The sequence below is a fragment of the Acanthopagrus latus genome, chromosome 4 (assembly GCF_904848185.1).
Source record: "Acanthopagrus latus isolate v.2019 chromosome 4, fAcaLat1.1, whole genome shotgun sequence".
Classification (NCBI taxonomy): domain Eukaryota; kingdom Metazoa; phylum Chordata; class Actinopteri; order Spariformes; family Sparidae; genus Acanthopagrus; species Acanthopagrus latus.
In genome coordinates this window covers 25,366,359-25,378,359 of record NC_051042.1, presented here as the reverse complement: position 1 = coordinate 25,378,359, position 12,001 = coordinate 25,366,359, and the positions used below count along the sequence as shown (strand labels likewise).

The 12,001-nt window shown below is 40.8% G+C and overlaps 1 long non-coding RNA gene across 3 annotated transcripts in view; it reads left to right on the top strand.

Moving 5' to 3' along the window:
- Window positions 1–11,687, top strand: part of LOC119017739 — a 28,676-nt gene extending 16,989 nt beyond the window's left edge. For all 3 annotated transcript variants that reach the window (XR_005074539.1, XR_005074540.1, XR_005074541.1), the window contains exons 3-4: window positions 4,278–4,395; window positions 10,700–11,687. This is a non-coding gene — a long non-coding RNA (uncharacterized LOC119017739). The remainder of the gene's footprint in view (window positions 1–4,277; window positions 4,396–10,699) is intronic.
- Window positions 11,688–12,001: the final 314 nt, after the last annotated feature.

Sequence of the window (12,001 nt, the reverse complement as noted above, 5' to 3'; positions counted from 1 at the left end):
AAAAATCTCAATGCATTAGTCTCTAACATGGTGAGTTTCTTCTGACAAAGGTATTTGGCATCAGGTTGAATCAGTATTCCAAACTTTGCATACATTGTTCATTTTGCTAAAACAGTTGTTGTTTCATTAACAGACTAGATCATCAGCTGAAAAAGTTTTTATATCAACTGATGATTTCAGAAATTTATCCCAGCATCTCAAAGGAAGAAATACTCTGCTTGTCTCTGTTTTATATACATTTAGCTCACGGTTTTGGTCTGTTTGTAGGCTGCACACCACACATCTCAAGACATCACCTTGAGCTCTGGGAAATGTTCGAAGTAAGACGAAATGTTTGGTCTCAAAGATTGATTTCTGAAACAAATAACTGACGAATAAATCAACATTGGCCCCTTAAAAAAATCATTAGATTAATGAATGAGCCATCTCATGAATAAACAAAGACACAAGAACAGCTGAGAAAAGAAGGAGAACACATGAGTGTCCTGTGTGCACTCGATGATACCTGCCAGACCTTCTAAACACACAAAGGCCGGTCACGATAACTGCTTTTGCTGGACGACATATCAACCCTAGAAATAAATGCATTGACAATATAATTCTCATTTTAAGGGTATTATATGCCATTGATAGAATAATAATCATAGTCATCACAATATCCTAGCATAATCATGGCAGTACACCCTTTCAAAGAGCAGCAATCTTAATTCTTAAGAATATGCAGACAGTGGAACTAGTATGTGCAAAAAATATTAAATGAAACCTGAACAAAACCACTTGACCTAAACAATAAACAAAATAAACATATGGATCGGTGCACAAAAATTGCATGTTAACATACAAGAGGTGATGTCAAGGTTGTTTACACGTATCTACTATAACTCCATAAGATACCATACACACTATAACTAGATAACCTAATTATTGTGTCAGGCCTGCTGTATATTGTATAGGAGGAATATGAAGAATTGAATGAGAGGATAACAATTAATGTTACAAACACAGTCACATATTGTAACACCCCCCCCCTTTTTTTTTTTTTGCTGCAGCATGTCACAATATTTGAGTGATGTTAATGTGGTTCACACAGCAGCAGTAGAAGAGTCTGGGCATAAACAGGCTCTTAATTACTCCAGTAACCCTTGATAGTGATATTATGAAAGTTGAAAGTGTAATCACGGATGCACCACAACTTTGTTTTTGTCTTTTAGTGTTTCATTGTCGAGTCTTTCAAAGGGTCATTGGCACTCCTCACTCCTTTCTCCATCAGCATCTTAGTCTTAGTTATTCTCGTCTCTTGTCACGTCAGTCTCTCTCTCACTATCACACTAACATGCATGTGCACACACTTGCATGTAGACACTGCTTTCTGTTATCTTCCAAAAACAAAGCCTGGGCGTTCAGAGTCGCTAATAGTAATATTTATTTTTTTTTTGTCGAAAGTCTTCGAGCAAACTGTTTTGTCTTTCATTCCACATTCAGACACTGTGCCACTTTTATTTGAAGTTCATTTATGAAGTCTGCGTTCATTAAAGGAGTCTTATCAGTATTGCTCAGAGACGTTGACAGTCTTGTCCTCTCAAACATTTGATTCTTGCTTTTGACGCTTGCGTGAGCCACCACAGAAAAACAGGATCAACAGTGAAAAAATATGTGGAGAACGAGACATCGGTGAACGCTGCCCGTGCTGACTAATGGGTGATCTTAAGGGGTTTGCAGAGTGTCAGCATCACAGCGGTGACAGCTTATCAGCAAACATTATGGAGGAAAGAGGAAAACACTCAGGGATTACCACACTTAAGCAGAAATAATTCCACATCCATCATCAGGGAATAAACTCACATATAATATTTACGCGGACGTGCTACAGGTCAGTTAGACAGTTGATCAAAGAGACGTTCAGACATACCCCTGCTCAATACGACTTGACAATGTGTGCAACCTCTGCAGACGGTCAATAGCTTTTCAGTGATTGGAAATTAACTTCGTTTAATGAGATGTGTGTATGTCGGGGGCCTGGGGGTGGGTGGATATTAGACACAGTGAGCTCACACGGGGGTTATAGGGGAGGCAGAGGGAGAGAGACTGCAACAGAAACAGATGCAGGGAGGACCGGTGAAGAGGAAGGAATGAGAGACGGAACGGAGGACAGTCAGGCAAAAAAAAAAAGAGGAGAATTAGAAGACAGGATGGAGGAGGAGCGGGAGAGGGAGACGGAAACCAAGACAACAAGAGAGTGAAAGAGATCAATAGAGAGAAGTGGGCAGTGTAGAGGAAGAGTGGGAGAGGCTGAAGAGATGAAAGGCTTTCTGCTGATTTGTTCCCTAACTGGAGAATTGAAATTGATCTCGGAGACAAGTGTGTGTCGGTGCCGTGTGTGTCGGTGGCTGTCATGTCAGGAAGTGTGTATGCAACCGTACAGGCACACGCTTGTATGAACTTTGTGTGGTATGCGTGTGTGTGTGTGTGTGTGTGTGTGATTTATCGCAGGTATAATGGAGGGAGGGATGGGTCACCAGGCTGATCCACTAAAACATGCATTTGGACTTTGTAAGGGGTCAAATATTTTCAAATGGCTATTGCTGCTGGGTCACATACCATCTGATTGAGTTTTATATACTTAAACTCCGAGGTCAAACATTTTAAACTCTGGCAGGATTTAATTTCCTCTTTAGCTCTTTCAGAGAGAAGAGAGAGAAGAGAGAGAAATTGATCAGCGCGGCTATCTGCATGTTGAAATCTAACCGTGCCTTTGAGCTGTCAAGGCTGTTTGGTCGTGTGAAGTCATAAATCGAATGAAGAAATTCTCTCATTATCTGCAAGGTTTTTAAGCTATTCTTACCCAGCAATGGTACAAATTCCTCCAGTACAAGAGAGATCAGTAGGAAAGATATTGAGAAATCTACTGGAGGTATTCATGGGCATGAATAGCTTTCCCTCAACACAGAGCACCTGGTTTTTAAAAAGCCAGAATACCTTTGCAGGCAGATGTTTATAAAGTGGATGATTGTTTGAGTCATTGTGACACAGATCATTTCCAGCACCTGTGTTCACTTCTTCTCCTGAATTGTGTTCTATCCTACGATAGATATCCTGTTATGTGTCAATAATTCACAAATCGGATGTTGCCATGTTTTTCTTAGTGAATCAAAAATAATGTTTATGTAAAAATCGCACTGTTTTTCCTTGCTGCTCCTAATGGCACCATGTTGTTTGAGGCGCTAAGAAATAGAATCTCTGAATTATCTGGTAGACCTCTGAATGTTTGTACATGTTTTTTTCTTTTTTTGGTTTATTGGTTTCACCCTGACCCCCTACATGTTATGTCAGACAATACTGAAAACATAAGCATCATCATTTCAGGCTACATTGTTTTATGATAACAATAACAACAACACTGTTGATCAGCTGGTCTGATTGGTGACTTATTGCTATTGGCCACCCCGACGTGACCTTGAGATGTGTTTCTACAGAAGTTGATAGTGATTTAACTCTTCGCCGTGGCAGGTCCCTGTGGTCTGCACCATCGTGCCAGCCACACTCCGAATGAGTGAGAGTGCTGCCTGGTCTGGTCTGAATGAGGCCTGACAGCTGCTCAAAGCAAATGTGGATGTTGAGGATGTGGCAGCACCTCCAGGTTGCTTTGTTTCAAGGCTTTACCAAATGTCACCCATGATTTTTTTCTTTAATCATCACACACATTTTACAGATGGTCACCTGTAATATTGATATATCAATAGTATTTTGACCTGATTTGGCAGGTTTAGTGCATGACCCTCTATGAAAACATGTTCCTGTGGCTACACAGTGGTTTCATTTTTACATAAGCTGTATATTATTACAGTTTCTACCTGTCATTAAAGTAGAAACAATGCTTATGCTAAGCAGTGCCTCTTTGCAGAAGATGACACACAAAAGACAGGAAATTTAAGTACACAGGACATAAATCAGCATACAACACACACAATCACTGTATTTCTTCTTGATGGAAAACAAACTGAAGCTGGACTGTGATCTGCAGATCTGCTCGCTGCTCTGCGCCCGCCAATGTAACGGCTCCCTCACCTTATAAGCATGCAAGTCGACTTGACGTACATGAGGAGCAGGATATTAATCTCCCCTGTCAGCATGTTACTACTGATGACTTGTGAATTATCATTTCCCCAGGGGATGCGTGGGTCCTTTCAGACCTGCACAAAGGAGGTGCTGATCACAAGCGGTATCTCCAGTATTATGTGCATACGCTTAATCACTGCATGATTTGTTTCTCTTATCAGAGGGAGCACAGGGGACACTGTTAACCTGTCCACTCAGTCCTTTACAACTCGCTGTTCTCCAACACAGAACATCTCAGGAGGGAGACAATAAACGCAGAATCAATTCTGACAACAGCACGTAAGTAGTTGGTGCAAATAATATGCTGTTCGCAGTCTAACTGCAAAATGATGTGTAGTATGCAAAGTTAAAACGTCTTCTCATGGTTAAACTGTGTAGCACGATTTCTTCCCAACAACCCAGCCATCCACCCATCACCATGATGTAGCTTTTTTTATTCAAATCCAGAAACCTTAGAGGGGCGGAATCACAAAACTGTTCTCCATTTGTTTCTGAAATCTACTTTTAATAAGTGCAAGAGTCAGCAAGGCGTCTTTGTAGATCACATAAACAATTCACTTCTTTGCATATATTAGACAGTTGATTTGCTGTGATGCTTTTTCTGCGTTACCTAAGTAGTTTTTTTAAAGACATTAATCAAAAACATTAATAACAGTGGTGAAGTGAATGATAAGACCAAGTACTGTGGAAAACGCAGGTTTATGGTTAGCTTCAAAGAGCCGATAATATATTTTCGCGATCTTAGCTAGCATTGTGTAGCATATGGATGGAAAGTCAGTCTGTTGGTCCAGCAGACTGAAGTATTCTAAAAAACTGTTGCATAGATTGGATGAAATGTCGCACAGGATGCCCATGTGAGTATCTTTTGACGATGCCTTGGTCTGGCACCTTTTAAATGTTCGCATTTCCAGTGAGGTATCTCAACATCTACTGGAAGGACCAGCACAACCTTTGGTGCCGACATTCACAGACTCCAGGTGATTTTTCTTAATGACTTTGATGACCTTGTGCCCTCTAGTGCCACCATGAGGTTGACAGTTTTGGTTTTATGAGAAACACCCCAACAAAAATTGACAGGTGGATTGTCATTAAGCTTGGTGTTTACATTCATGCTCCCATCAGAACTAATAGTAATAACTTGGATGTTCCTTTAACTGTTCATGTATCACCATATACTGGTCAAAATGTCAACTCTTAACACATTTTTTTTCTTTATGACTTCAAAACAGGACAATTAAATTTCTGTCAGCCGAATTCTGTCTTGATGCTTGTTAGCACATTTTAGCACCATAAGATGCAGAAGTGAGTTGTTGATCATGGGAAACTTGATTAAGGTTAAGACTTTGATTACATATTGAAAAGGTCACTGCACTCTGCCTTCTACAACTCTGAGCTGACTTTTTAAAAATTATTTAACCAAGACCGTGGCATTAAGTGTTTGTCGCCTAGACTCAGTCTCCTAATCTCTTTCTTTCTTTCTTTCTTTCTTTCTTTCTTTCTTTCTTTCTTTCTTTCACTTCCACCTGTTTCCTTCTGTCTCTTTCTCAAAGCGAAGAGTGACAGAAAGTGATTCTCATTCAGCTCACCATTTCACAGTGCAATCACAGGGAATATGCAATTAACTGGGAAAGCCTTCAGTCAATAGCACGTTGTGTGTACTCACTCATACAACTCGTCTACCCTCCACTCTTCCTTTGCTTGCTCCCCCACCTCTAACTCCCTCCTTCCATCCCTCCGGCATCCTCTTCCCTTTTGTTGAGTACCTCCACTGCTCTCCTCCTCCATACTCAAACCTGCCTTCTTGGTAAGAGCTCATTGCTCCCTCTTCTTCCCTCCTCGTCTTGTAAATCATTTCTCATTTAACCACATCTCATCATCCCTCACCATCATCATTACCACGTCCCCCCCCCACTCCCCTGCATCCCTTTCCTCTTTTCCTCTTTACAGTACTTCTCTCCCTCCCATCAGCCCTCACGCTCACACAGCTTTCATCATTATCATCACCACCTCCTCCCAATCTGTTTACTCTCTCCACCCCCACTCCCTTTCAGCTTCCCACTCTCCCTCCCTCCCTTCCTCCCTCACTCAGTAACTCAGTGGCATCCTAATTCGCAAGTTCTTCTCTTCTTCTTTTCTACACCTTTTTTCCATTTGCTCCCCAGTGTTGTGCAAATGGCTCAGAGCGTAAAATGTGCCAGTGTCCCCCCAAAACACTCTGCAGATGCATCTACAAAGTCGGTCTCCCATTCATTATCAGTGGACCAGGTTCAGACTTTGTCTCTTACTGTCATCATCAAAACAGTGCAGGCTCTTTGGTTTTGTAGCTTTGGGAGAAACCCAATGTCGACAATCTTAAGGTTTATTCCTCCCCTACACTTCTTTTTTTTTATGTGCTTATTTCTAAAACCTCCTTGTTTCATGTTCTTTTTCTTTGACCTCTTTCATAATCGCCTCCTCATCTAAGCCATTATACCTCACCATTTCCATCCCGACCTAATCCCAGAATAAATATTGGCTAAGTATGTTTGTGCAAAACCACAAAAAAAAGTTCAAACTTTACGTTTATTCGGGTTACATTTTCTGTTTCTCTCTTGTCACAATGCTGTACTTAGGTTTCGTCACAAAAAACCCATCGCGGTTGGGTTCAAAATAAGCATTTTAGTTGGCACAAAATGTCTGGAAATGTTCCCAGGTCTCCTTTAAAAAAAATCACTTGGTTTTGTGTAAAACAGCTGGAGATGGTCCAACTTCTTTGAAATGTCCCCACTTACTCCACCTGCGGTCGCCCATTTGGCAGTCTGTGAAGAGAACTATGGATGTGCCTACAAGCCTGTGGCAGAGTGGTCACAACACCCCCATCCCTGGCAGTTACATCTAGTTTCATTTGTAAACCAGCAAAAATATATATAAAAAAGGCTATTTAAATGTTGTGACTACAAGGCTTTGGAATGATGCATCAACACTCCCAAGTCAGAACACAAAGATGTTTTCCTGTTTTTCCCATTCCACTGATTGCATGAATGGATCATTTGACTCCCGGTACAAGTATGTTTCATTATAAGTGATTTCACCTCGATTGACGGTACAGCTTAATTCTACAACCGCCCAGGATAAATATCATGCCTGGCCATCTTTTCCACACAGTTAAAGCTAAGATGTTAAATAATGGAGCCTCGGAGCCAATAAACCCTGATGGTACAAAACCTCTAGGGCAACTGTGATTCGACAGGGAGTGCCAAATATGCACAGGAGTTCAATCCCGGTCTAGTAATTCCTTCCTTCAGTTAATTAAGGACTTTATGTCGTATTTAAAATCAGCAGGTGTCTCCAAGGTTGAAAAGTCACCGTAGGCTCATTTTACTGCTGGAGAGGAGGGAAGCTAAACGAGATGGAGAGCTGGAGCCTTAATCAGGAAGCCAGATGTTTTTGTTGAGAACTTGCCGAAATCCCCATGGACTTCTTTTCTCTTCTCCTCCACCTTCTTTACATTTCTTCAGTGCGTATTTTCTCCTGTCTCTTGTCATCTTTTTCTTTCCTCCTCCCCAGTTCCTCCGCCACTGAGCTCCCCTTGTCCCCCGTGTCTGTCTTGTCCTACCTCAGCCTCCCTAAATTTCTTCTCACGTCATTTTGTAACATAGTACTTCATCTTTGTCTCAAATTCCGTCTCTTGTCTTTCCACTTTCCTGTGTCGTTCTGTCTGTGTTTTCGCCTTGTTGCCTTCCTGTCCTTTGTATTCTATCCCCTCGTCTGTAATTTTCTCTAAAAGGCTTCATGTTTGACTTTGAGCTCTCTGAGGAGAACAGGTGTGTTCTCTATTAATTCACAGTGAGACACACACGCATGCATGCATGCACACACATACTGTCAGACACATACTCTCAGAGCACATACCTCACGTCCCGACAGAGGGCCCTTATATTTGTAAGGGAAGACACTGGAAGACAACTTGGGTAACCAGCACGAGAAAGTCATTCAGCATTCTGTTCTCATACGAATGAGACATTGTAAAAATTTCTCTGTCAAGTTGAATAAATATAGTGGCTCACCTTGAGACCTGTGCTCATTAAAATGTGCTGGTTTTCTTGACCTGTGGGGACTTGAGTTGAGTCAATTAAGGCTCTCCTCCGTTGACCCGACTCACTGAGATACTCCATAGTCTACTACTTCTCCTGGGGATTCATACAAAAAGAGCTGTTTGAATCAACATACTGTAGTCGTGCTTTTGTCACATAATGTAGCCATTGTGAAAACGTCCCACGGCTTAGCCTGTGCTTGAACCCAAAGTATAACATAATTGGATGTAGATAACAGTAGCCTGGTTTAACTGTGAAGCCTTTGATACCGCTTACCTTTTTGCACTTCTTCATTTAAAAAAAACAAAAAGAAAACATGGTGACAGTCACACTCCAAAGTTTCTGGAAGAGAGGCTTAATGAGAAGCCATGGCATCTGCCATTATTTGTTATGATGAAGAAACATTGCATATCATAATCAAAATCAACCAACTACAGGAAATACAGAAATAGACATACAGCTAAAAACAAGAACAACAAGGCTGAGCAAACATTTATGAACATGAACTTTTACATAAAAACACAAAAGAGGTGTTTATATCAGTAGCAGCAGTGAGAAACAACAGAGACCTTTCTGAGACCTTACATTTTATTATAAAGATTCATATTTATCTAAGGTTGCTGTTTGTCACTGTTCTTGTCTGTTATTGCAGTTCAAGCTACTGAGCATCGATTTATCTGTTTATTTTAACAATTATGTGTTTGTTTTTAATCTTTTTTAATTTTATGTGGCAGATGTGATCACCTGCCTAAAATGGGTTCTCATTTAAAAAAACATGACTGTTTGCTGATGATCTAGTACCAAATCACTGCACATAGCATGACCCGCTGCTGACCCGCTCTGCTCATGATCTGCTGTCATGTCTCAGTTGGTTGAGCATGCCAGTTCTACAGTGATCATCAGCATCCACGGATGCATTTTAAACTGTTGCACAATGCCAAACTGTGTGTGTGCACATCACACGTTATGTTATAATCCACTGTGGTTTCAGTCATTCGTGCTGCAAGTCTGATCGCCAGCTTATGGCCAATTGGCTGCCGCAAAGTGACCTTGGGCACTGTTTCTCCAAAAGATGGCTGTTGATTAAAACTTTAACCAAGGCGAATAACTGTTTTGGATCATTATACAAAGCTATAAGCAACTGAATTGTAGAAATAAATTTAGGTGTACTGATTTTAGATGATTGGAAAGACTGTTGTCAGACTGGATTTTTTTTACAGAAGCACCACAGCAAGTCTGAGTTAATTACTATGTCTATATGCAGGATTCAAGCTGTGATTGATCTAACACAAACATTTTTTAGTTACGCATCAAATGAAGAATTTGATTACTGTCCTTGCCGCATCACATTTGCCTTTACATGCCATAATTGATGATAACAAGTGTCACTGCAAGGGCTTAGGGTGTGTTCAGGCGGGGGTATTCAAGGACAATTGAACATGGGACTGAAAAAAGAACCCGTTCCAGCATCTTTTCTCATCTGTTGTTGTTGTCTTGTGGAGGATAATGGCGACAGATACCCTGCCTGTGATCTTCTGTCTGAACAAAGGGAGTTAATAGTGCTGTTTGTCTTCCCTCCATCATTTTGCTTTATGAGACTGGGTGCTTGGCATGCATTTATGCAGAAAGGTAGCACACACAGTATTTTTGGGCTGTATGTTATTACTGAAAGCACATCAAGATAGAAAATTAGGTAGATTAGTAAATTGGGGATTGATGTGCAGGTCTACAACTAACTAACTTATTTTTAATGAGAATGATGTGAGATGATGGTGTCATGGTGAAAGGTGTCACTTTGTGTCGAAAAGTGGTGTGGAAATAAGGGCTCCGAAGGGAAAAAAAAACAAAAACAAACAAATTCAACATATGCTATTTTAGGCAATATTGTAGGAAGGGCTGTGAGGTCAGACGAGATCATTACAGCGTGGAAAAATGGATAATGGCACATTAAAATGACATTTGTTAGCTGACATTTTATTTTTGCCCAAGCTATATTTCTTAGCATTGTACATTCATTACGTTTTAATCCGTTCATTTGATTCATTATGTTTTTGAAAATGTATTTGATGGGGACAAAGTTGACCATTTCAGAGAGTAGTGTGGACGTGTCTCTGGTGTCTGCAATGATGACACCTACATTATGGACATGTCAAACTGCAGCGCTGTCGCTATAAGTTGACTTCTACAAAATCTTGAACCAAACTACACTGTTGTTCAGCTGGGAAAACATATGAATCGTTAACACAACATGCTTTGCTGATTCTGTCTGTGGAGAACACACTCCATAAAACAAAAGAAAATAACAAAACAAAACAAAAACAATAGGAGATAAACAGCAATTATTGACTCGTCCTCGGTTACACAGTGAATCTTCCTAGAGCTCTAAACAGATGTTGGGGCCAAGTGCTGATTGTGGCTCCTGCTGTTGCTCAGAGACTATTGAAAACTCATTTTGATGCAGAGCGCTGCTTTACTGAAAGTTGAAATATTTCATTTCTAAACCTCTGCAGAGTCTTCTCCCCTGAAGAAGAGAAGAGAGCACAACAGGGGTTTTTGCAGAGGTGCAGCCTCGGACTGTGGGACCTTCGAAGCAAATGACTGAAAGCACGTTGCTGGTGACTGATTATTGCAAACGATAATTGCAGACGCTTTTATCCAAAGCTACTTGGTAATCCATACATACATTCAGACACTGAATGGCTGGTGGCTGCCATGCAAGGAGATGACCGGCACATCAGGAGCAGTTTGGGGTTCAGTGTCTTGCCCAAGGACACTTCAACGTGCAGACCAGGGGAATCAAACCAGGGACCTTTCAATAACAAGATGCTGGCTCTACCCCTGAGCCACAGCTGCTGTAATGTACCACTTATGTTTCCATCATGGCAATGAGGAGATTACCTGGTGTTGCTTCACGGTGTCATATACCTTCTAACAACTAATAATCACAAAATGGGTTGCAGGCATCATATCCTCAGTGTTTGTATTTACTCAGTAATCAATATCAATATAGGCAATTTTCCTATATTTTACTTTTTTGTTGACATAATTGTTTTCCTTCTGTTTGGCTACAAATAATTCAAGTCCCTGCTTTATGTAATCTCCAGATGCATGAACGTTCTCTATTTTAAAAGATGAATACACGAGTCGAAAAAACTGGCACACCTCATATGAAAAAGTTGCAAACACCATTATCAAAGCGAACGATCTCTCTTTTTTTTTTTCCTCATAAGAATCATTAAAGAAGAATACGCTTTAGGCCTAGATGTACTTTTCAGTTTTTGCATAATGAGGTCAAAAACAAAAACAAACACATATATCTGCAGTGGTAGGCAATACTTTCTTTAAAAATGCCTTCCGTTTTCAATTAATGTCAGTGCAGACGCCGGTTTGCAATTCATTTCTCCCCCACACGCTCTCAGGTCCTTGCAGCAGAGGGCAAATGAGTCCTCCTCCTTCACTTAGGTTTTCGTCTTCTCTCAATAAAGTACAAAATACGGAGCATGGATGATTTCATTAATATATGTATCTAGAGGAAGCTGTTTATGGTCTCCTTGGTTACTGACTTTTATATGTTGCCTTATCTCCACATCAGTACAGATCTAAAGTTAGATCTCCAGCTTGATCCATCTGATATTGCGGCAGAACTATTCTTGGCTGCGCTGCACCTCACGCCTGAACACATTACTGTTGTGGCCATGCAGTTACAGCAAACTGACTGTCCTTGAGGGTATTGCAGCTTTTACTCAATGCAACTGCCTCTTTACACTTCTGAAGAGGCGTCCACCAGAGCAGTACATACATCAGGGCCCTGA